Genomic DNA, 20,748 nt, shown 5'->3' with positions numbered 1-20,748 from the left:
CACTCGTGTCCTCCTTCACCTCTTCTTTTTGTGTTCTCAAACCACGTGATGGGAAATGACAGATGTGTGCGCGGAGCAGGTGGAACTGCGCCCCTGTGCAGCAACAAGGAGACAGGGGTCAGAAAGGCTGGCGTTTCCCAAGTTGCAAGTGCTCGGTAGGAGCCAGGCCATGCAGGCCCCGTCTCCAAACCCCTCCTTCCTTCCAGGCCAGGGAATCAGGACTCAGGTCTTTAAGCACTACAACACCTGTGGGGGATCTCCCCTCGGGAGGCTGGGGGCCTGCACAGAGGTCCTGCCGCAGTATCCAGCCCTGTGTCTGCCAGGAGAGTCTTAAAATCATGGTCCTCCATGTTCTTATCACTTATCTGTCTAGTGAGCCAGGAGGTGTGGACACTCTCCTGACTGTAAAGTGCGTACGTGTGTGTGTGTGTGAGAGAGAGAGAGAGAGAGAGAGAAGACACAGAGGAAAGCGAGGCGGGGAGAGAGGAGGAGGAGGGAGGGAAGGAGGACAGCAGCAAGAAGTACTTCAAAGGAAAATCAAGGCAGAAAGGGTCAAGGACAAAATCAGGCTTCACCACTGTGGCTCAGTTGCATCTCACTGACCCACTATACCACCATCTCCAAGGGTCCAAGTCTCTGTAAGACCCAAAATAACCTCCAATACAGGCAGCATTGCTGGAAACCCACGGGGAGGCTCATCTCCACTCTTCCCAACCAGAGCACCAGGACACCCACCCCTGAGGAGCAAAGAAGTACCCCTTGGCCACCCTCAGTGCTAGTGCCAGGCACACAGATCCCAGCAGCACAGGTAAACCATGAGAAGAGACCCTAGAAGTGGGCTTAGGACCCCTGGGGGAATCACAGCTACCACGAGGTCTAGAAGAGGGGTCTGGTCTAGGTGGGCACAACCACGAGGCCCACCTCTCTGCAGGGCCAGGGCGGGGCCTCTCCAGGGCTCGGCTCTGGGTAGCTCTGCCTTGACTACTCACCTTTCTCTCCCTGCAAGGTCTGCTTCGTTCCAGTTCCTATTGCTGGCACAGCCCATTCATTCATACGGACTTCTTCACCTGCAATGCAAATAACAATGCAGAAGGCACTCTGTCCTAGAGTAATGGCTCCCAACCTCGCTTTCATGGGAATATCTCCCACTGTCTCAAAAGAGAAGGCATGACATTCTTGGCAATCATCTTTACTACAATTTAAATTAAAAGATAAATGCCAGCCGGCGCTGCGGCTCACTAGGCTAATCCTCCGCCTTGTGGCGCCGGCACACCGGGTTCTCGTCCCGGTCGGGGCACCGGATTCTGTCCCGGTTGCCCCTCTTCCAGGCCAGCTCTCTGTTGTGGCCAGGGAGTGCAGTGGAGGATAGCCCAAGTGCTTGGGCCCTGCACCCCATGGGAGACCAGGATAAGTACCTGTCTCCTGCCATCGGATCAGCGCAGTGCGCCGGCCGCAGCACGCCGGCCACGGCGGCCATGGAGGGTGAACCAACGGCAAAAGGAATACCTTTTTCTCTGTCTCTCTGTCCTCTCTGTCTCTCACTGTCCACTCTGCCTGTCAAAAAAAAAAAAAAAAAAGATAAATGCCTGTTCACCAAGGTCAAAAGGTGAAAATGACCCAAATGTCTATTAAGAGATGAATGGATAAACTCAATGTGGTATAGGCACACTTGGAATACTCAGACATATAAAGGAAGGAAATTCTAAAACAAGCTACAGCATGGATAAAATGTCACACCAATAATAATAATACAGACACAGGTGACAAATGTGGTATAATTACATTTATACCAGCTACGTGGAATAAGCAAATTCATAGAGACAAAAAATGAAAAGTGGTTACCAGAATGGGAAGAGAGGCAAATGTGGAGTTATTATATAATGGGTACCCAAGTTTCTGTTTGGGATGATGAAAAGATCCCAGCAATGGATGGTGGTGACAACAGCACAACAGTGTGAATATACTAAATGCCACTGCCTTGTACACGTAAAATGGAAAATATGGTATGTAGATATTGCCATAGTTTCTTTTAAAAAGATAAAATGTCACATCGTACCCCAAGGTTTTCTGCAGGAGAACGATAAAGAAGCAAAGAGACAGCCTGCAGTCAACAGTCCAAAAACGCTGTCCCCTCTGAAGAAGACAGGGGTCACCGCACAGAGAGAAGTGAGGATGTGGATGTGACCTTCCTCCACCACCCACGGGTGCCACTGAGCTTAGACATCCTCTGCGCCCTGTCCATTGTCAAAGCAGTCTGCATCCAAGTCAGCTGTTCCTCCCCTTTTGCAGTCCTGCACCAGCAGAAGTGGAAGACAAACCACCCAAGGCCAATGCCAAGAGCAGCTCACTGCTCACAGTGGCCCAGGCAACAGAGCTAAAACCAACACCGAGCATCAGAAGCAGCCATGGTCTGAGGGTGCTTTTGAATTGCTAGCTTTCATTTAAAAAGGAAATGAGCCCTCTGCACCCATGCCCCTCCTCAGTGAGTGCAGACGCATTCCTGGCACTCAGGGAACGGTGACACATGACAGATGTGACTGCAAAGGCAATTATTCCTTTGTCACTTTAACACCATTTCTAGCCAGGTCTTAACTGCCACAGTGGGAAGCGAGGCCGTCGTCTCATTAATTTGTATCTCAGTTATCTGGGCAGCTGCCTGAAGGCTGCTCTCTCCTCCGTCCCTGGAAATGTGGCACGCTTGGAGGAGTGAGACACGACACGAATGGGTGCCCGCTGCTTTCATGAAAACCCCTGGTTTCCCTCTTCAGGAAGCGCTCCCCGCCCTCCCTGCTCACTCTTTCCTCCTTACACTTTTTCCTCAAGGTGTGGCCCGTGGGCTCCCAGCATCGGCAAAGCCAGGAGCCTTGTGAGAAAGGCAGCAGCCTGAGGCCACTGCCCAAGCCACTGGGTAAGAACCCCTGTACCTGTTCGGGGGGTGGAGGTGGGGGGATTGGTGTGCGTCAGCATTGCCTGTGGCTGTTGAAACAGGTTGTCAAGAACTTGATGGCCCAAAACTACACAAATCCAATCTCCCAGAGCTCAGCGCACCAGGGGTCTGGACTCTGTTTCCCAGGACAGAAATCAAGGCATCAGCAGCGCTGCCTCTCGCTGGTGGCTCCAGACAAGGATCTGCTCCTTGCCTGTCCCGGCTCCTGATGACCACTGAGACTCTGTGGCTGGCCTCTTCCCATTGCCTTCTCTCTCAGCTCTTTTTTCCTTTTATAATTTTTATTTATTTACCAGGCAGAGAGACAGATTTTTCATTCCCTGATTCACTCCCTAAATGCTCACAACAGCAGGAGCCAGGCCAAAGCCAGGAACCCAGAACTCAACCCAGTTCTCTGACATGGGTGGCAGGGACCCAACTACTTGAGTCATTGCCTGCTGCCTCCTAGGTTCTCATCCGCAGGTAGCTGGAATTCAAGGTGGAGCCAGGACTCGAACCAAGACACTCCAATGTGGGATTGTGGGCATCCTAAGCAGCATCTTAACAGCTGTGCCAAATGCCTGCCCCCTGCTCTGCCTCCTGCAAGGACATTTGATGGCATTCAAGGCCCACCTGCTAGACTCAAAGTAACCCACATAGCTCAGGAATCTTCATTCAAATCCCGTCTGTAAAGACTCCATTTCCAGATAAAGGAACACTTACAGGTTCCAGGGACTGGAATGTAGACATCTAGCGAGGCATTTTCCTGCCTGCCACAGTCGTGTTCAAAGTTTGGCTGTCAGCTGCCAATCAGAACACAACCAAACCTTATCAGTCATCTGTATAAATATCAAATCCAGACATAAGTAAAAAATCCAACAAAAGGTCAGCCTTCAAAACTTATATTCGGCCAAGAAGCACTGAAGTTTCAAAGGTTGCTCTGTGAGCCAAAGCCCAAAGCCTCTGAACTTCCCTGCTATTAGCGACTCGTTAAACGCAGCCCCACAGTGCCTGTCAGTCTGATTTCTGGGCCCTGAGCCCAGACCTGCCAGATCCACGTCCCCAAGAGGGGCCAGCGAATTTGTGTTTTTAAAAGGCACACTGGTGATTCCAGCCATCAGTCACATCCGAGAACCACCTGGCCCAGCGGTCCCCATCGCTCCCTGCGTACTACAATCATTTAGGGGAATTTTTAAAATACCGAGGCCACGTCCACCCACACCAATTCAACCAGATTCTCCTTGGAGGTGGGTGTTTTCCAGAGCTCCCCAGTTGATTCCACTGTGCAGCCAGGCTTGGGAACCCCTGATTTTACCTCTCCAGGCCCAGTGAAGAGAGCTGAAGACGCCAACAGACCCAGGGAAGGCACTCGTTGGACTAAGCCTCTCTGGGCTGCCGCCCTCTTCACAGAGGGAAACACCCAGCAGTTAGAGAGGGCTCCAGAAGGCCAGCCCCGCCCGGAGGAGCTCCCACGACCCCCCACAGAGCCCAGCCACAAGGACACTCACCACCCACTCCTGAGCTCACTCCAAGAGCCCAAGCCCAGCCCTCCATATCAAAAGGATCTCACAGTTTTCTCCTGCTCTCCACCTCCCTCCTGCTCTCCACCACCCCACACACGCTTTCTTCTGGCCCCATGAGAACAAAGGAATAAAAGTAAAGAAAAACACTTCATGTCTCCTAAGTGGAAATGTTGCCCACTCCCATGGCCCGAAGCATCTGGAAGGCCCTTCCTTTGCAGATTTGTTATCTAACTGAGGAGCCCAGGGTGAAAAGGGAATGACTCAAGGCCACGGTTCTGCAAGCCACTAGAACACAGAACATGGCACCAGAGGGAGAGCAGCTCTTCCTGCCACAGGGAAGAATTTGCTCTCCACGGAAAACTGGGCCTGTTAGAGTCGACTGCCCGAAAAATGTCACCAAGAGACACGTCTCTTATGCAAACAGCACGGGGAAGTTTTATTGATTATCCAGCATGCTGGGGCTGTCTGATCATACATGAGCAGAGCAGCCCCGAATAACCAAAGGTTAGGGTTTATAAAGGCAAAAACCGCAAAACCAGGAAGGGGAAGAGAATAAACGGCTGCTAAGCGGTTGCTAAAGTCTTACAATCAGCAATTATGATCTTAAGACATAGACAAATCACATCTTCATTATTAGCCCAGGTAACCCAGGCGCAACCTTTCTACTTTTAAGCTTGAGCAATCATGCTAGGGAGTTTTTGTGCGTTGCCAAGGGTGATGTAGTGCACTGCTATTGTCCGACTATTTGAGATCATAGTTTCAGACCAGAGTCTCACGGGGGTGGGGGGGGGTGCTTTCCCAGAATGCAGTCTCAAGTGCTCCAAAATGGAGTCCCTACTGTCAAGGTGCTACTTCACTCTGTCTTATTTTCACAGCTGCACCAGGAAGGTTTAAACCTGTAAGCTTAAGCTTAACTTTTTACACCCGCACATATACAATTTTAACTCTTCAGGCCTTGACTCTAACTCTTCTGCATTATCTCATCCTGAGACCGCAGAACTTACTCTTCAACTCTGTAAATCACAGATAACTAACAGCAATGCAAGTAATCCTCGTCTTGAAGGACCCCAAAAGTGGTGCCCTTTTGTGACGACCCCAGAAACACAGACTCCAGACCAGGCGATGCAAAAAGCAAGAGGCAGTTTTATTTCATTTGCACAAATGGGCCCTCTGCTGCCACAAGCAGCGGGAAAGAGAGAGAGAGCCCCGAGCAATCATTTCACACAGCTTTTAAAGGGCAAAACCACAAGATTAACATATTATAGGGTGGCGTAAGTTCATTGGGCAACTAGACAGTTGGGCAAAGTACATGGACAAGGGGAGGGGGTCGTTGAGGAGGAGAAATGGGTGGCTACGTGCCTTACGTGCCTTGCGGTTTCTTTGTCAAGCTTGAGCAAGCACAGGGGAGGGGGTATCAGTGGAAAAGTACTAGGTTGAAAGGGCACGACGGGGAGGGGTTGAAACTGTTTGTCTGAAGTTTCTGTTTTTCTATTTTATCAAGGCCACTTTTAAGGCGGCTCTCGGTGGCTCTTGGCCGCTCCCTTCAGTCTATAGACAGATTCCCTCCTATCCAGTAAGAGTTCAAATGGCTTATGTCAAATGACAGAGAAAAAGCTTTACCCTCGTGTGCACGTTCAGGCCAACCTTCCTTTACTCCATAGCCATTTGTGCTTGTAAAATTGTTCCCTTTGAAGCTTTGTGATCAATAAAACTTTAATGTATGTTAGTTTTTGTAGTTGTATGAGAGGCATGATTCTACCCTTTTATGGAATAGCATTTTAACATTGCTCATGACCACTTTAAGTTGATGCTTTTTTATATAAATATATTTTTTTAATTTATTTTATTTGGGAGGTAGAGTTATAGACAGTGAGAGAGAGAAACAGAGAGAAAGGTGTGCCGGCCTGCGGCACAATGAACTGGGTCTTCCTGAAACAGAGAGTGGGAATGCGGGGACAAGGACGCAAAGAATGGAGCCAAGACAAGTCCTGATCAAGGCTCATTTATTGAACAAATCCAGTAGTATTTAAACATGACCAGTTGTTTACAAGAGGGAGCACAAAAGATTTACATATCAAAAAGGCTTTTAAGGTTACAATAAAACACTTAGGTGATAAATGCAGGTTTCAGGTGTGACTGATTATCTATATTATCTCTTGTGAGAGGTTTAGGTTCTTCCTGCCTCTTCCCAGAATCTCCCTAGCCTAATTGTCTGTGCCGGGAAGTCTCCATTCATATGTTTAAGTGTAAACAAAGGGAGCGACTACCTGTGGCTGCCCACAGAAAGGTCTTCCCTCCTTTGGTTCACTCTTCAAATGGCCACCACAGCCGGAGCCACGCCAATCCGAAGCCAGGAGCCAGGCACTTCTTCCTGGTCTTCCATGTAGGTGCAGGGGCCCAAGCACTTGGGCCATCTTCTACTGCTTTCCCAGGCCATAGCAGAGAGCTGGGTAGGAAGTGGAACAGCTGGGACTAGAACTGACACCCATATGGGATGCTGGCTCCAAAGGCGGAAGGTTAACCTACTGCACCACGGTGCCAGCCTCCCCTTTTTTCTTTTATAAGATTTACTGTATCTATTTGAAAGGCAGAGTTAGAGAGAGAGAAGGAGAGAGAGAGAGAGAGAGAGAATCATTCATCCACTGGTTCACTCACCAAATGGCCTCAGTGGCCAGGACTGGGCCAGGCCAAGCCAGGAGCCTGAAACTCCATTTGGCTCTCCCATGTGGGTGTCAGGGGCCCAAACACTTAGGCCATTTTCCTCTGTCTTCCCAGGTGCATTAGCAGGGAGTTGGGTCAGAAGCAGAGCAGCCAGGACTTGAAGCAGGGCCTGCAGTATGGGTTGCCAGAATCATAAGCAGCAACATAACCCCTGGGTCAAATGCTCATCCCTTGACCACGTTAGATGCCAAAGATGACAAGACCCATGTTTGTAGAGAAACCATGAAACAACCAGGTAAGGGTCAGCAGAGCTTGTACCTGGGCCCCACACTTGTCTGCTTCCTTCACATCCAAGAGAGTTTCATCACCAAGACCTGCTGCTGAGAAAACCTCAGCACTGCACCAACTGGCATCACTACAAATCACTGAAGCCCAACTTCCACCAAATCCTCAACTTGGCTCCACCAATAGCCTCATTACATGGCTCCCCCCGGCACAGCTATCTCACATGTTCTGTCTCCTCTCACCTCTGACTCAGCAAATAATCCAACGTGGCAGGGAAAGCGGGAGTCTTCGTGTAGGGATGCACTCGACATCTTGCTTTGAAACTTCCCCTACCTCCCAACCCCCGCCCCAACTCCTGCCAGTGAAAGGCAGCCACTCTGGCCTGGGCCCATCCCCTCCTGCCTCCTCAGGGGCTGTAAGCACACGGGCAGCCACTGCTCTGCTGATCTGTGTCTGACCTCCTCAGAGCCGCTGGATTCTTCCCAACCACAGCTAAACACTTTGAAGTGTCTCCCCTGTTTAATAACAGAAACAAAATCTCCTGTTTCCAAACTTCTTCTGAATAGTTAAAATTGTATATGTGCGGGTGTAAAAAGTTAAGCTTAAGCTTACAGGTTTAAACCTTCCTGGTACAGCTGTGAAAATAAGAGTGAAGTAGCACCTTGACAGTAGGGACTCCATTTTGGAGCACTTGAGACTCCATTCTGAGAAAGTACCCACCCACCCCCACCCCACCCCCCCGCACCATGAAACTCTGGTCTGAAACTATGATCTCAAATAGTCGGACAATAGCAGTGCACTGCATCACCCTTGGCAGAGCACAAAAACCCCCTAGCATGATTGCTCAAGCTTAAAAGTAGAAAGGTTGCACCTGGGTTACCTGGGCTAATAATGAAGATGTGATTTGTCTGTGTCTTACATGAATGTCAAGTCCTAATTGCTAATTGTTAAGATTGTAACTGGTATTGTCAAGATTATGATAAATATTAATTTCACTTAGGTTTTAGGTTATGTTGACCCCAGTAACCATATACTCTCTTTTGATTTTATGTACTCCCTTTTGATCTTAGCAACTGTGTATAGCAACCGTGCATAGCAACCGTGTATTCCCCCCCTTCCCGGTTTTGCGGGTTTTGCCTTTATAAACCCTAACCTTTGGTTATTTGGGGCTGCTCTGCTCATGTATGATCAGACAGCCCCAGCATGCTAGATAATCAATAAAGCTTCCCCTTGCTGTTTGCATAAGAGACGTGTCTCTTGGTGACGTTTTTCAGGCGGTTGACTCTAACACTTCCAACCTTCTTTTCCTTTGATTCGTCCTACACCCCTCATTTACCTCCTGGTTGACCCTCTCCTCAGCTCAGTTAACTACTCATCTTTCTCTTCCCAGCCTCTAATTGGGTGATTTCCTCAAGGCTGGGTCTTCTGCAACCTTCTCTTCTCTGTACTCAAACCATGGTCACCTGTAAACTGATGACTCCCTAATTTAGACCTGGAGCCCTGGCCTCCCTCTAAGTGCCAATGCCCAAATCAAACTCCTTCCCCTTAATAAAACTGTTCTTTCAGTTCCCCATCTCATGACTGGCACTATCCATTTAGCTGGACAAACTGAACTGTTCAAGCCATCCCTGATACTTCCTTTATCCTTTGCCTACATATTCGTTTAAGCACTAAGTTCCACATTGCATGTCCAAATTCATTGCCACAACTATTCCCCCTCGCTACCCTGTCTATCCTGGACTCTCGCTTGGTGACAAGCCACTCCTGACAATGCCTATGGTTCCTGGACAGGCACTTTCACAGTAAATCATTCAGATACAAAAGGCCTGAAGGAAACACGATTTGCTGGACTGGCCACTATAAAAGAGTCTATTCACTCAGAAAATACATCTTGTGTTTCTCTTCTGGCCTAGGAATTATACTAGGCAATAGGAAAAGAATCAAAGAGTTCCTCCTCAAAAAACTCACAATCTAGGGGCTAGCGCGGTGGCACAGTAGGTTAATCCTCTGCCTGTGGCACCAGCATCCCATATAGGCACCAGGTTCTAGTCCCTGCTGCTCCTCTTCCAATCCAGTTCTCTGCTATGGCCTGGGAAAGTAGTAGAAGATGGCCCAAGTGCTTGGGCCCCTGCACCCACGTGGGAGATCTGAAGAAGTGCCTGGCTCCTGGCTTCGGATTGGCACAACTCCAGCCATTGTGGCCATTTGGGGAGTGAACCAACGGAAGGAAGACCTTTCTCTCTGTATCTCTCTCTCTCTCTGTAACTCTGCCTTTCCAAAAAAAAAGAAAAAAGAAAAGAAAAGAACTATGTCACCAAACAGAAAAAAGATCAAGGGAAGGGCAGTAACTAGGCAGCAATGTGTTATCACATACTGATGGAACAAGGATGGAAGCCTCGGCCATTCTCCCTCATTGCCCAGAGGAGATAAACTGCAATGTATTCCCTGCCCTGGAAACTCAACTGGGCCTCACACCCTATTGCCTTCATACCCCACCCTGCATTATTTTCCAGGTTCCCAAGGCCCCACCCAGTTCCTGGAATTCCCCTCCATGCTGCCCCCTACCCCACCCCCAGCCCTAGCCCTCCTTAAATAGGCATCTGCCTCTTCTCTATTCTGCGCCTCTTTTCCTAACATTCTGGTGCTCCGTGTGAGGAGTGGGAGGAGGAATCAGCATCTTGCCAGAACCAGCCGCTCCTGCATTCCCTGCGTAAGATCCTCCACCCTTCCTCCAAACTCTTCTCTGAACTCCTTCCACTTTTTACTGTCTCTTCTTCCCATCCCTTACCTTCTCCTTTCTACAATTACCTTTTTCCCTTCTGACCCGAGCAGGCCTGAGAGACATCTCTCCGGAACACGCGCTCGCTTTTACCTGCACTTCTCCATATACAGCCAGAGCCCTTTGCCGGATCTCATCGCTGCACACAACATCGGATCTCATTCTCCACCCGTCGGACTGGTAAGGGTGGCCTTTGTCGCCTGCAGTGCACTGGGGCGACGCTCGTGTCTGGTTCTATCCCCCCATCTTAGGGGCCTGGGGTGTTCAGTCGGGCTGCTGCATTCCCCAGTCGGTTTTCCCTCACTCAGAACTGGGACGCTGGTCTAAGCTCGGGAGTTTTACTCTCCTCTTAGGAGGACTTTGGTTCTCAGTTGGGGCAATCCTCTCCAGGGTGACACCCAGTGAAAAGCACTCCCTTCCCTCGGGCTGCATTTTACCTCATCCATGGGTTCCAAAATTTCTCGGATCTCGCCTGACTCCCCTTTGGTCTGCCTCTTAAAAAGCTTGCACATGCTAGGCCTAAAGGAAGTGATAAAACGGAAGCGACTAATTAAGCTCTGTACTAAAATCTGGCCTCAATATGAATTGGACAATGGCTCAAAGTGGCCAGAATTCGGCACTTTTGATTACCAAATTCTCTGCGACCTTAATAGTTATATACAGAGAAACGGCAAATGGTCAGAAGTCTTTTATGTCCAAGCTTTCTTCCTCCTTCGGGGTCGATTTTCCTCACTCCAGGTTCTCATAGAGAGAGAAGGCTTGGATCCCTCCCTTAAACCTTCTAACTCCCCACCTTGTGCCCCATCGTCACTCAATCCCTCAGCTCATCCGCGCTGTGACCCTGATCCTGCTGACCATCCCCCATCCCGAGAAATTCTGCAGCCTCAGCTTCCAGACTCCTCTCCTACCGACCCACCTAATCCTCCTTCGGATGCTGCTTCCCTACCCCTTCCCACCTTACCTCCCCCAACCCTACCTCCTCTCACTCAGTCCCGAACCGAGCAACCAAAACCCCTCCTCCCCTTAAGGGAGGTGGATGGAGAGGAAGGTCCGTTTGGCCGTTTGCCCTTTCTAGCAGACCTTCGGCAGAAGGAAACAGATAGAAGATTAAAGTCTCAGATGCTTGCCTCTGTAGTCCACCAAGACCCCAATCGCCAGCTAAGTCCCACCCCTCGGGGGCCACGTTATCAACGCAGCAATGCTGGCCACTGGGCCAAGACCTGCTCCACCTTGGTTAAAGACTCTGGCCCTCCTGGAGCCTGTATTAAGTGTGGCAATACTGGACATTGGGCCAGGAGCTGCCCTAACCCGAGGCCTCCCCCTTCCTCATGTCCCAAGTGTGGACAATGGGGTCACTGGAAGATGGACTGCCCCCAGGGAGGGAAACCCCCCTCTGGAACAGTCCTCTGCTCAAACCTCTGGCACAGGACATCTCATCTCTGTTAAACTTAACAGAATGAGGAGGCCCGGGTTCCAACAGCCCCCATCAGATGAGTCCAGGGACCCAAGGGTAATAGGGACAGTGTCTGGCAAGTGAGGTTCTTTTCTTGGTGGACATTGGGGCTAGTTTATCTGTTAAATGAATATTGCGGTCCACTCCTTCCTTCCTCAGTCTCTGTTGTTGGCATGAAAGGTCTAATCGAAAGGCCTGATAAGACCCCTCCCTTATATTGCTCCTTTGGAGATGTTACTCTTGTTCTTGTCCTTCCTAACTGCCCCACCCCCCTCTTAGGCAGGGACCTTCTCCACTGCTTGAGGGCATCCATCTCCATTATCCACCGGGGATAAAACACAAACCTTTATACTTCACACATTATGGACCTTCCTCTCCCCACCTCTCCACCCCAGACTTCCCTTGGTTAATCCAATAGTGTGGGATACCTCCCACCCAGTAACTGCCACCCACCATACCCCCATTGGCGTATCTCTAAAAGACCCTACAGCAACTGTTACTGTTCCCCAATATCCTTTAGGCCCAGAAGGCCGTAGAGGTCTAAAAAACCTCCATTCTATCAAACTCTCTTCACTTCCTGAGATCACACATACACCTAACTCCCGCCACAAGACAAACTGCATAATTTATCTCAGACATGCAGCATCTGTCAAACTGCTAACCCCAATTCTAATATCAAACCACCCCCATTTCCCACTCACCAGGCCTGTGGATCACTCCCAGGAGAGGGCTGGCAGATTGACTTCACCCATATGCTGCCAGTTAGGCGAACACATTACCTTCTGGTGATGGTGGTCACCTTCTCGGGGTGGGCAGAAGCTTTCCCCACCACTAACAAGAGCTTCCACTATTTCCACTTTATTATTAAATGATATTTTCCCAAGATTTGGATTGCCTGCTCCCATTCAGTCAATGGACCAGAGTTTACCTCTCAAATTACTCATACTATTGCCTCTCTTCATGTCTCATGGCGTTTTCACATCCCAGATTGTCCCCCTTCTTCAGGAAAAACAGGTGAATGGAATTTTAAAACAGGCTCTAACTAACCTCTCCAGGTCCACTTAGACTGGGTGAAACTCCTCCCTTCAGCTCTGTTTAGAATCAGATCTCTTCCCCGGAAGTCCTTAATGCAAAGCTCGTTTGAAATTCTCTAGGGAAGCCTCTCCTTTCACCTAACTTCCCTCCCCTACAGAATTTTGAAGCTATTCCTCCTCCTCTCGCATTTCCCTCTTACTGAAATGCACTGACTGTGGACCTATGCAGACACGCACCTACCCAACCCACACTCTCTGCCTCCCGACTATATTCCCACCTCTCAACCTGGTGACTGGGTTTATCTAAAACAAAATGAGGCTGCTCTAAGCCTTAAGCGGAGCGGGCCCTACCAGGTGATATTGACTACTCCCACCGCTGCCAAACTCAAAGGGCACACCTCCTTGGGTACATTTTACTTCATTAAAACTAGTAACATCTTCCTCATAAGTCTACCCCCACAGGACGCACCTCTCTTGGGGTTGAAGCGCTAACGAGATGTAAATACAGGTAACTGTCTCATTTTGGCCATCGTTTACCTCTGTGGGCATTGTCTCTAGTATCTCCTCTCTTTCTCATGATCATAGTGCTCCTATTTCTGCCATGCATCATTAACCCATTCCAAAGGTTCTTGCAGGAACAATAACTGCTATATCTCAAGCCATGTCGCAGGAACAACACAAGACTATTCTTCAATCAATCTGATCTCGAGTATAGGTCCTGACTCCATGTCTACGCCCCATATCAGCAGGAAGTAGCCAGAGAGAAATCGACGCCCCTTCTCCTTTTCTATACTCCGAGTCGGGATTGATGGAACAAGGACGGAAGCCTCAGCCATTCTCCCTCATTGCCCAAAGGAGATAAACTCTGTATTCCCTGTCCTGGAAACTCAACTGGGCCTCACACCCTATTGCCTTCATACCCCACCCTGCATTATTTTCCTGGTTCCCAAGGCCCCACCCATTTCCTGGAATTCCCCTCCCTGTTGCCCCATACCCCCACCCCCAGCCCTAGCCCTCCTTAAAAAGGCCCAACACCTGGGGGTCCCGGCCTTCTGCCACATCTCCATCTTGTACACACACGGGCAGTTGGTCACCCACCTCTGCGGATTTACTTTCTCTGAATAAATTCAGTCTGGCTATAAATTCGTAAACTGCCTCTTTATTCTGCGCCTCTTTTCCTAATATATTGGTGCCCCATGTGAGGAGGCACCAATCTGCAACTCTTCCTAACATACCCTCCCTCACCAGTGGCAGACGTTACCAATCAGGACACTCCCACAAAGCCCATCAGTGGCCTCAAACCACACCTGGGCACACACCTCTTCCTCCCTGGGCCCGGATGAGTGAGCTGGCAAAGGCACCGCCAACGTCACTGTGTCTGCCATTTTCAATTTTTCAGAGTCTGTTGAATGTAGTCTTGCTGCCTATATGCACCTGTGCTTATATCCTGTCCTACGTATTTTGTCCAGCCTGCTGGGCAGAAATAAAACTGGACTGCTGGGTATATTCTGGAAGTGAATGGAAGAGACTTTATGTTGTGAATGTGCTATCATGACGGCCTTCAGCATCCTCTTCATACTATAGCAAAGGCCCGAATGTGATTGCCATCAGATTTCAGCATGAACAAGGACTTATCTGCACAAAATGATGGGAAGAATGATTAACTTTTTATGTGAACACTGAAATAGGTTTCCAGATGCTGTTCTCTATGTTATTGGATCAATGTTCTATTTGAATAATTAAGATGTAGCCATTTCATGCTGCTCTAACAGTATGTCACAATCTACCTCAGTACTGTCATTACAATATTACATTCTGCAAATGTCATTCTGTTGTGTCCAACACCAATTTTGAATAAGGTATCTAAGGCACGTAGCAGGAAACAAAATTGGTAAAGTACTCCAGTTCTTGTCACTGTATTTAGAAATGATAAATCTTTATAGAATGAGATCGTTTTTGGATTGGCTCTTTAATTGAGAAAAGAATGACTCACTTTGTGTTTATAAGAATTGTATTTGAAGAACCTTAAAAATCAAACCAAGATGGAGTGACTTAAGCTAACACTATTAAAAACAAGAAGTCACCTTTGCCCCAAATAAAATTAAAGTTTAAAAATTATAGCCCTAAACTTTTTTTCCCCAAAGCTAAAATTAGGTGCAGCTATAAAAATAAGGGACCCTATGCTTAGCTAGCTGCGACACTTGTGCCTGGCTGTGCTAAGACCTAACCCAGTTTGTGTACCTCTTAATACTCAAATAACGGTGTGGGAAGCGGGACGCCGCTCTCCCTCCAGGGGAACGAAGGGAGCGAGACGTCATCCCCCTCTGGGTGAACAAGATGACACTGACAGGGAAAGGAGCTGCTAAAGAAGTAAATAACAAAATGGCGACGAGGTGCATGCCTCCCATGTGATCCCGTAGCTGAATGGATAGAAGACGCATGCCTTTCACATGATCAGCTCACGGATTGGACTGCTGTGTGCATGCCTCCTATGTGATCCCGTAGCTGATTGGATAGAGGACGCATGCCTTTCACATGATCAGCTCGCGGATTGGACTGCTGTGTGCATGGACACTATAGTGCTTTTGATTGGTCGCTGCGGGTATATAAACCGTGTGGCTTTGTACTGGGGGCGCTCTCTGGACTCCCGAGTTCAGGAGGCCCGTCTGTGCAGACGCCGAATAAATCCTCTTGCTTTTGCATCGGCTGGTCTGGACTCTGAGTCTTTGGGGTATGCCTCTCGACATGTTAGCATCCTCACTCAGAGGATCGAACAGTATTCATATTGACAATGCTTATTAATCCTCTGGCCACGCCATTTTGATCATTAACCAGAGTACTTCTACCACTCATAAACTCTGTAGCTTCTTACAGGTGTTTAACATACTTAAGACAAGTCTATGCAGGTCTTAAGGAAGATAGGAGAGGTGTGACTAGAAAGTAATGTTCACAGTTAACATAAGAGCACTAAGACCAGCCATCTGGTAGAGTAGCCTCTGAAACCTCTGGTCAAATGTAGATAAATGTCTTCAGAATAAATCTGACCAGCTAAGCTGTCATGTTCTGAAAAAGACAATATTGAGACGAAAAGAACAAATGTGAACAATTATAGAATGAAAATCATACTTGCTGTTTTCATTCTTTTTAGCATCTTTTTTTAATTTTTTATTTGACAAGTAGAGTTATAGACAGTGAGAGAGAGAGACAGAGAAAGGTCTTTCTTCCGTTGGTGCACCCCCCAAATGGCTGCTACAGCCAGCGCGCTGCACCAATCTGAAGCCAGGAGCCGGGTACTTCCTCCTGGTCTCCCATGAGGGTGCAGGGCCCAAGCACTTGGGCCATCCTCCACTGCCTTCCCGGGCTACAGCAGAGAGCTGGACTGGAAGAGGAGCAACCAGGACTAGAACCCATCGCCCATATGGGATGCTGGCGCCACAGGCGGAGGATTAACCAAGTGAGCCACGGCACCGGCCCCTTAGCATAATTTCTTTAAAAATGAAATGTTAAGTTGCCCTAAAATGAATTGTATTTTTGTTTTGTTTTGTTTTGTTTTTTAATATAGCACTTTAAACCTAGTTTGTCAACTTGAACTGGAATTGCCTGTGTAACTTTTTAGGTGATAAACAGTTCACAGTTTTCAGACTAAAACAACAACAAATGTGTGAGCTTTCACTCCAGGAAACTCCTATGAATCACTCAAAGTTGGCCCACACAAAGAACTCTGGTTTTTGTTCTTAGAATAACAGAAAGAAAATGAGAGTCTGTAGACCTGGGTTCAAGCCCAGGTTCAGATTGTTCAATTACGTGACAGTGGACAGGTTCCCCATTCTCTCAGCCATGACTTTCCACAGCTTTCAATGAAAATAAGGACCTTGCTGTGTCAAGATTCAAACGTGACAGAAAACGCTTCAAAACCAGTAGGGCCCTGCAGAGGCGAGGGGTTCTTGTGTGAGACCTTCCCAGAACACCCTGCTTACCGCTGGTTACTTGTCCAGAATCACAGGTGAAGAGAAGCCAGGCAGGAGGAACTCAGTGGTTTTCAGCTGTCTCTTGTGTTCCTTTCACGGGTCCCCATTCTAAGCAGACGCAGGTGACTCAGCCAGGCTGCTGACCCTAGTGCATTTCCCTAACAGCACACGGTGGCCCCTGCCCAGTCCTACAGTTCAAGGAGCTAAGGTTTTGCAGCCCTGGCCACAGCCAGTCAGTCCTTACCGCTTTAATACAAAGGGAACCAAGCTGGAACGTAAGAAAACAGTCTATACCAGACTAAACAATTAGCTTCTGAATGATGCTTTTTATATGAATCTATTTTACATTTTGTGATGCTATAGGAGCAATGAAGTTGCTCTGCACAGATGGGACCCTCCTAAGTTAATAAGGCCCGGGGATCATCCAAAAAGGACAATCTGGCTCGAAGTTCTGGAATTTTGCTCAGCAGCCTAAATTAAGTACCATCAAAAACTGCAAGTTCAAGGTGGGCATTTGGAGCAGTGGTTAAGATGTTGGGTTAGATGCCCACATCCCACATCAGAGTGCTGGGTTCAGTTCCCAGCTCTAGCTCTCAATTCAGGCTTACTGCTAACGCAGACCCTGCGAAGCAGCAGGCGATAGCTCAAGTGATTGGGGTCTTACCAATTACATATGAGACCTAGAGTAAGTTCCCAGCTCCTAGTTCCAGGATCCAGTACCCTGGCCATTGTGGGCCTTCGGAGCATTGAACCAGTGGCTAAGAGCTTGTCCCTCACTCTCTTGCTCTCGCTCTCTCTTTCCCTCTGAGCCTCTGTCCTCCAAAAAGAAAAAAATAAAAGCAAGAGCAGTGGGCAGAATGAGATCCTTGCAGAGAGAGCAACACGATGAAGGCTGCAGCCAAGGCCTCCGAGGAGCAGCGCCGGCGCTGCGGGAGCCCTCTTCATGTTCCCAGCGTGGCAGTGCAGAGCTTTCTGCCACTGCTATCAGCGATGAGGAGGATGAATGACGGGGCAACTGAGGAGGCAGATGGGCTTGTTTAGAGCTCTACTAGAGTCACCCAGGGGCCAGCATTGTGGCATAGTGGTAAAGCCACCCCCTGTCACGCTGGCATCCCATATGGGCGCCAGTTAGAGTCTTAGCTGCTCCACTTCTGAACCAGCTCCCTGCTAATGGCCTGAGAAAGAGTGGAGGATGGCCCAAGTGCTTGGGCCCCTGAACTCACATGGGAGACCTGGAAGAAGCTCCCAGGCTCCCAGCTTTTGGCTTTGGCCTAGACTAACCCTGGCCATTGCAGCAATCTGAGGTGTGAACCAGTGGATGTAAGATCTCTCTCTTTCTCCCCCCCTCTCTCTCCCTCCCTCTCTCTCTCTCTCTCTGTAACTCTTTCAGATAAACCATGAATCTTTAAGAAAAAGAAAAGGTATCATCCAGATGCAAGGTAATGATGGCTGCACCAGGACAGTGTCGGGAGAGGTGGCTTGTTAGGGAAGTAGAACTGACTGGATTTATTGGTGGACTAAGTGAAGGAGATGAATGAAAGGAAGAAGTTGAGAATGGCTCCATGTCTTTGGCTTGAACAACTGGACAGGTGGAGATGGTGTTTACTAAAATGAGGAAGAACTGATGGGTGTGTCTGAGAATCCACACTCCCACCTTGATCACTGGGAGTTTTCTTTCCTGACATCAAATACATGGTGTGTTTTCTGCTACCACTCCTCTCCAACCCTGACGAGGTGTCCCACACTTCCCGTTCAATCCTACACTGACTTTGGGGAAGCATTAGACTTCAGACACTGGAAGGTGCAGTCCTGGGAGACTGCCCTCACTCCAGATGCTGGTGGCAAGTAGGAGGACCCCATTCCTCTGATGAGCTGGCTATCAGCCAGCAATTCCCACACCACCCCCTCATTTCAACAACTCGCTAGCATGGATCACAGAACCCAGGAGCCCCCTCCCTGACATCTGCCAGTTCATGACAAAGGACACAAGCAGGGCTGGTGCCACGGCTCACTAGGCTAATCCTCCGCCTAGCGGCACCGGCACACCGGGTTCTAGTCCCGGTTGGGGCGCCGGATTCTGTCCCGGTTACCCCTCTTCCAGGCCAGCTCTCTGCTGTGGCCAGGGAGTGCAGTGGAGGATGGCCCAGGTGCTTGGGCCCTGCACCCCATGGGAGACCAGGAGAAGTACCTGGCTCCTGGTTCCTGCCATCGGATCAGTGCGGTGCGCCGGCCGCAGCGCGCCGACCACGGCGGCCATTGGAGGGTGAACCAACGGCAAAGGAAGACCTTTCTCTCTGTCTCTCTCTCTCACTGTCCACTCTGCCTGTCAAAAAAAAATTTAAAAAAAAAAAAAAAACAAAGAACACAAGCAAAAAGCCAGAAAAAAACATACATAGCACAAGATATGAAAGGGCCCATAGTGCAGAATCTTCTGCCCCCGTGGGGGTGGAGCGTGCAGTCTGCCGTCACACTCATGTGTTTGCCAGCTCAGAGCTCTGGGAACTCTGTCACTTTAGGGGACTCCATGAGGGGCTCCTTGTGTAGATACAATGGATTCAATCACTGGCCTTGGTGATTAAGTCAGTCACTGGCCCCTCTTGCCCCAGGAGGTTGGGAGTATGGGTAAAAGTTTCAAGCTTCTAATCAAGGCATGGTCTTTCTGATGACCAGCCCCATCCTCAAACCATCTAGAGGCTTCTGAGAGTCACCTCATTAGACCAAAAGATGCTTCACATCCCTCACCACTTGGGAAAGTCTATTGGGTTTAGGAGCTCTCTGCCAGGAACCAGAGAGAAGCCATCCAACACCCTCTTATGATGCCATCTCCACCATCCCATCAGCAGGTGGCCATAGACGAACCTCGAGCTCAGGTAGGTATCAGAGGCCAGACCTAAATCCCATGTCAGCCAAGTACTTGGTGGCAAGTAGGAGGACCCTGTTCCTCTGATGAGCTGGCTATCAGTCAGCAATTCCCACCACCCCACCCCCTCATTTCAACAACTCGCTAGCGTGGATCACAGAACCCAGGAGCCCCCTCCCTGACATCTGCCAGCTCATGACAAAGTTCATTACAAGCTTCCATGATTATGGACAACTAACCACATAACTATCCACATCTTGGCTGCTTCATCTCTAAAATACATTCACTGGCTTTCAGGGTTCTATGAAAGTAAGAGGGAGAGCATTTAAAGTGACCACTCATTCGGGCCGGCACCGCGGCTCACTAGGCTAATCCTCCGCCTAGCGGCACCGGCACACCGGGTTCTAGTCCTGGTTGGGGCGCCGGATTCTGTCCCGGTTGCCCCTCTTCCAGGCCAGCTCTCTGCTGTGGCCAGGGAGTGCAGTGGAGGATGGCCCAGGTGCTTGGGCCCTGCACCCCATGGGAGACCAGGAAAAGCACCTGGCTCCTGGCTCCTGCCATCGGATCAGCGCGGTGTGCCGGCCGCAGCGTGCTGGCCAAGGCGGCCATTGGAGGGTAAACCAACGGCAAAGGAAGACCTTTCTCTCTGTCTCTCTCTCTCACTGTCCACTCTGCCTGTCAAAAAAAAAAAAAAAAAGTGACCACTCATTCACCAAATAGCTATTGAGCCCCTGCTATGTGCCAGAAATATTCCAGGGACTAGAACTAGAACATGGGACTAAACAAATAAAAATCTACCCCTTGGGGTCGGCACCGTGACTCACCTGGTTAATCCTCCACCTGCAGCGCTGGCATCCCATATGGGCACCAGGTTCTAGCCCTGGTTACTCCTCTTCCACTCCAGCTCTCTGCTGTGGCCCAGGAAGGCAGTGAATGGCCCAGGTGTTTGGGCCTCTGCACCCACATGGGAGACCAGGAGGAAGCACCTGGCTCCTGGCTTCGGATCGGCATAGCTCCGGCCTTGGAAGCCATTTGGGGGGTGAACCAACGGAGGGAAGACCTTTCTCTCTCTCGCTGTCTAACTATTTGTCAAAAAAAAAAAAAAAAATCTAGCCCTTGGGGCTGGCGCTGTGGCGTAGTGGGTAAAGCCACTGACTGCAGTGCCGGCATCCCATGTGGGCACCAGTTCTAGTCCCAGCTGCTCCACTTCCAATCCAGCTCTCTGCTATGGCCTGGGAAAGCAGTACAAGATGGCCCAA

General features: G+C 49.4%; 1 long non-coding RNA gene across 1 annotated transcript; it reads right to left on the bottom strand.

Moving 5' to 3' along the window:
* Positions 1 to 984: 984 nt before the first annotated feature.
* LOC127492599 (uncharacterized) lies at positions 985 to 19,833 on the bottom strand. Its single transcript, XR_007922104.2, has 3 exons — positions 19,729 to 19,833; positions 1,507 to 1,554; positions 985 to 1,067 (listed from the first exon to the last, which is right to left on the bottom strand). It is a non-coding gene; the product is annotated as an uncharacterized lncRNA (long non-coding RNA).
* Between the last annotated feature and the right edge of the window lie 915 nt (positions 19,834 to 20,748).

The sequence above is a fragment of the Oryctolagus cuniculus genome, chromosome 16 (assembly GCF_964237555.1).
Source record: "Oryctolagus cuniculus chromosome 16, mOryCun1.1, whole genome shotgun sequence".
Classification (NCBI taxonomy): domain Eukaryota; kingdom Metazoa; phylum Chordata; class Mammalia; order Lagomorpha; family Leporidae; genus Oryctolagus; species Oryctolagus cuniculus.
This window is presented reverse-complemented; position numbering and strand designations above follow the sequence as displayed.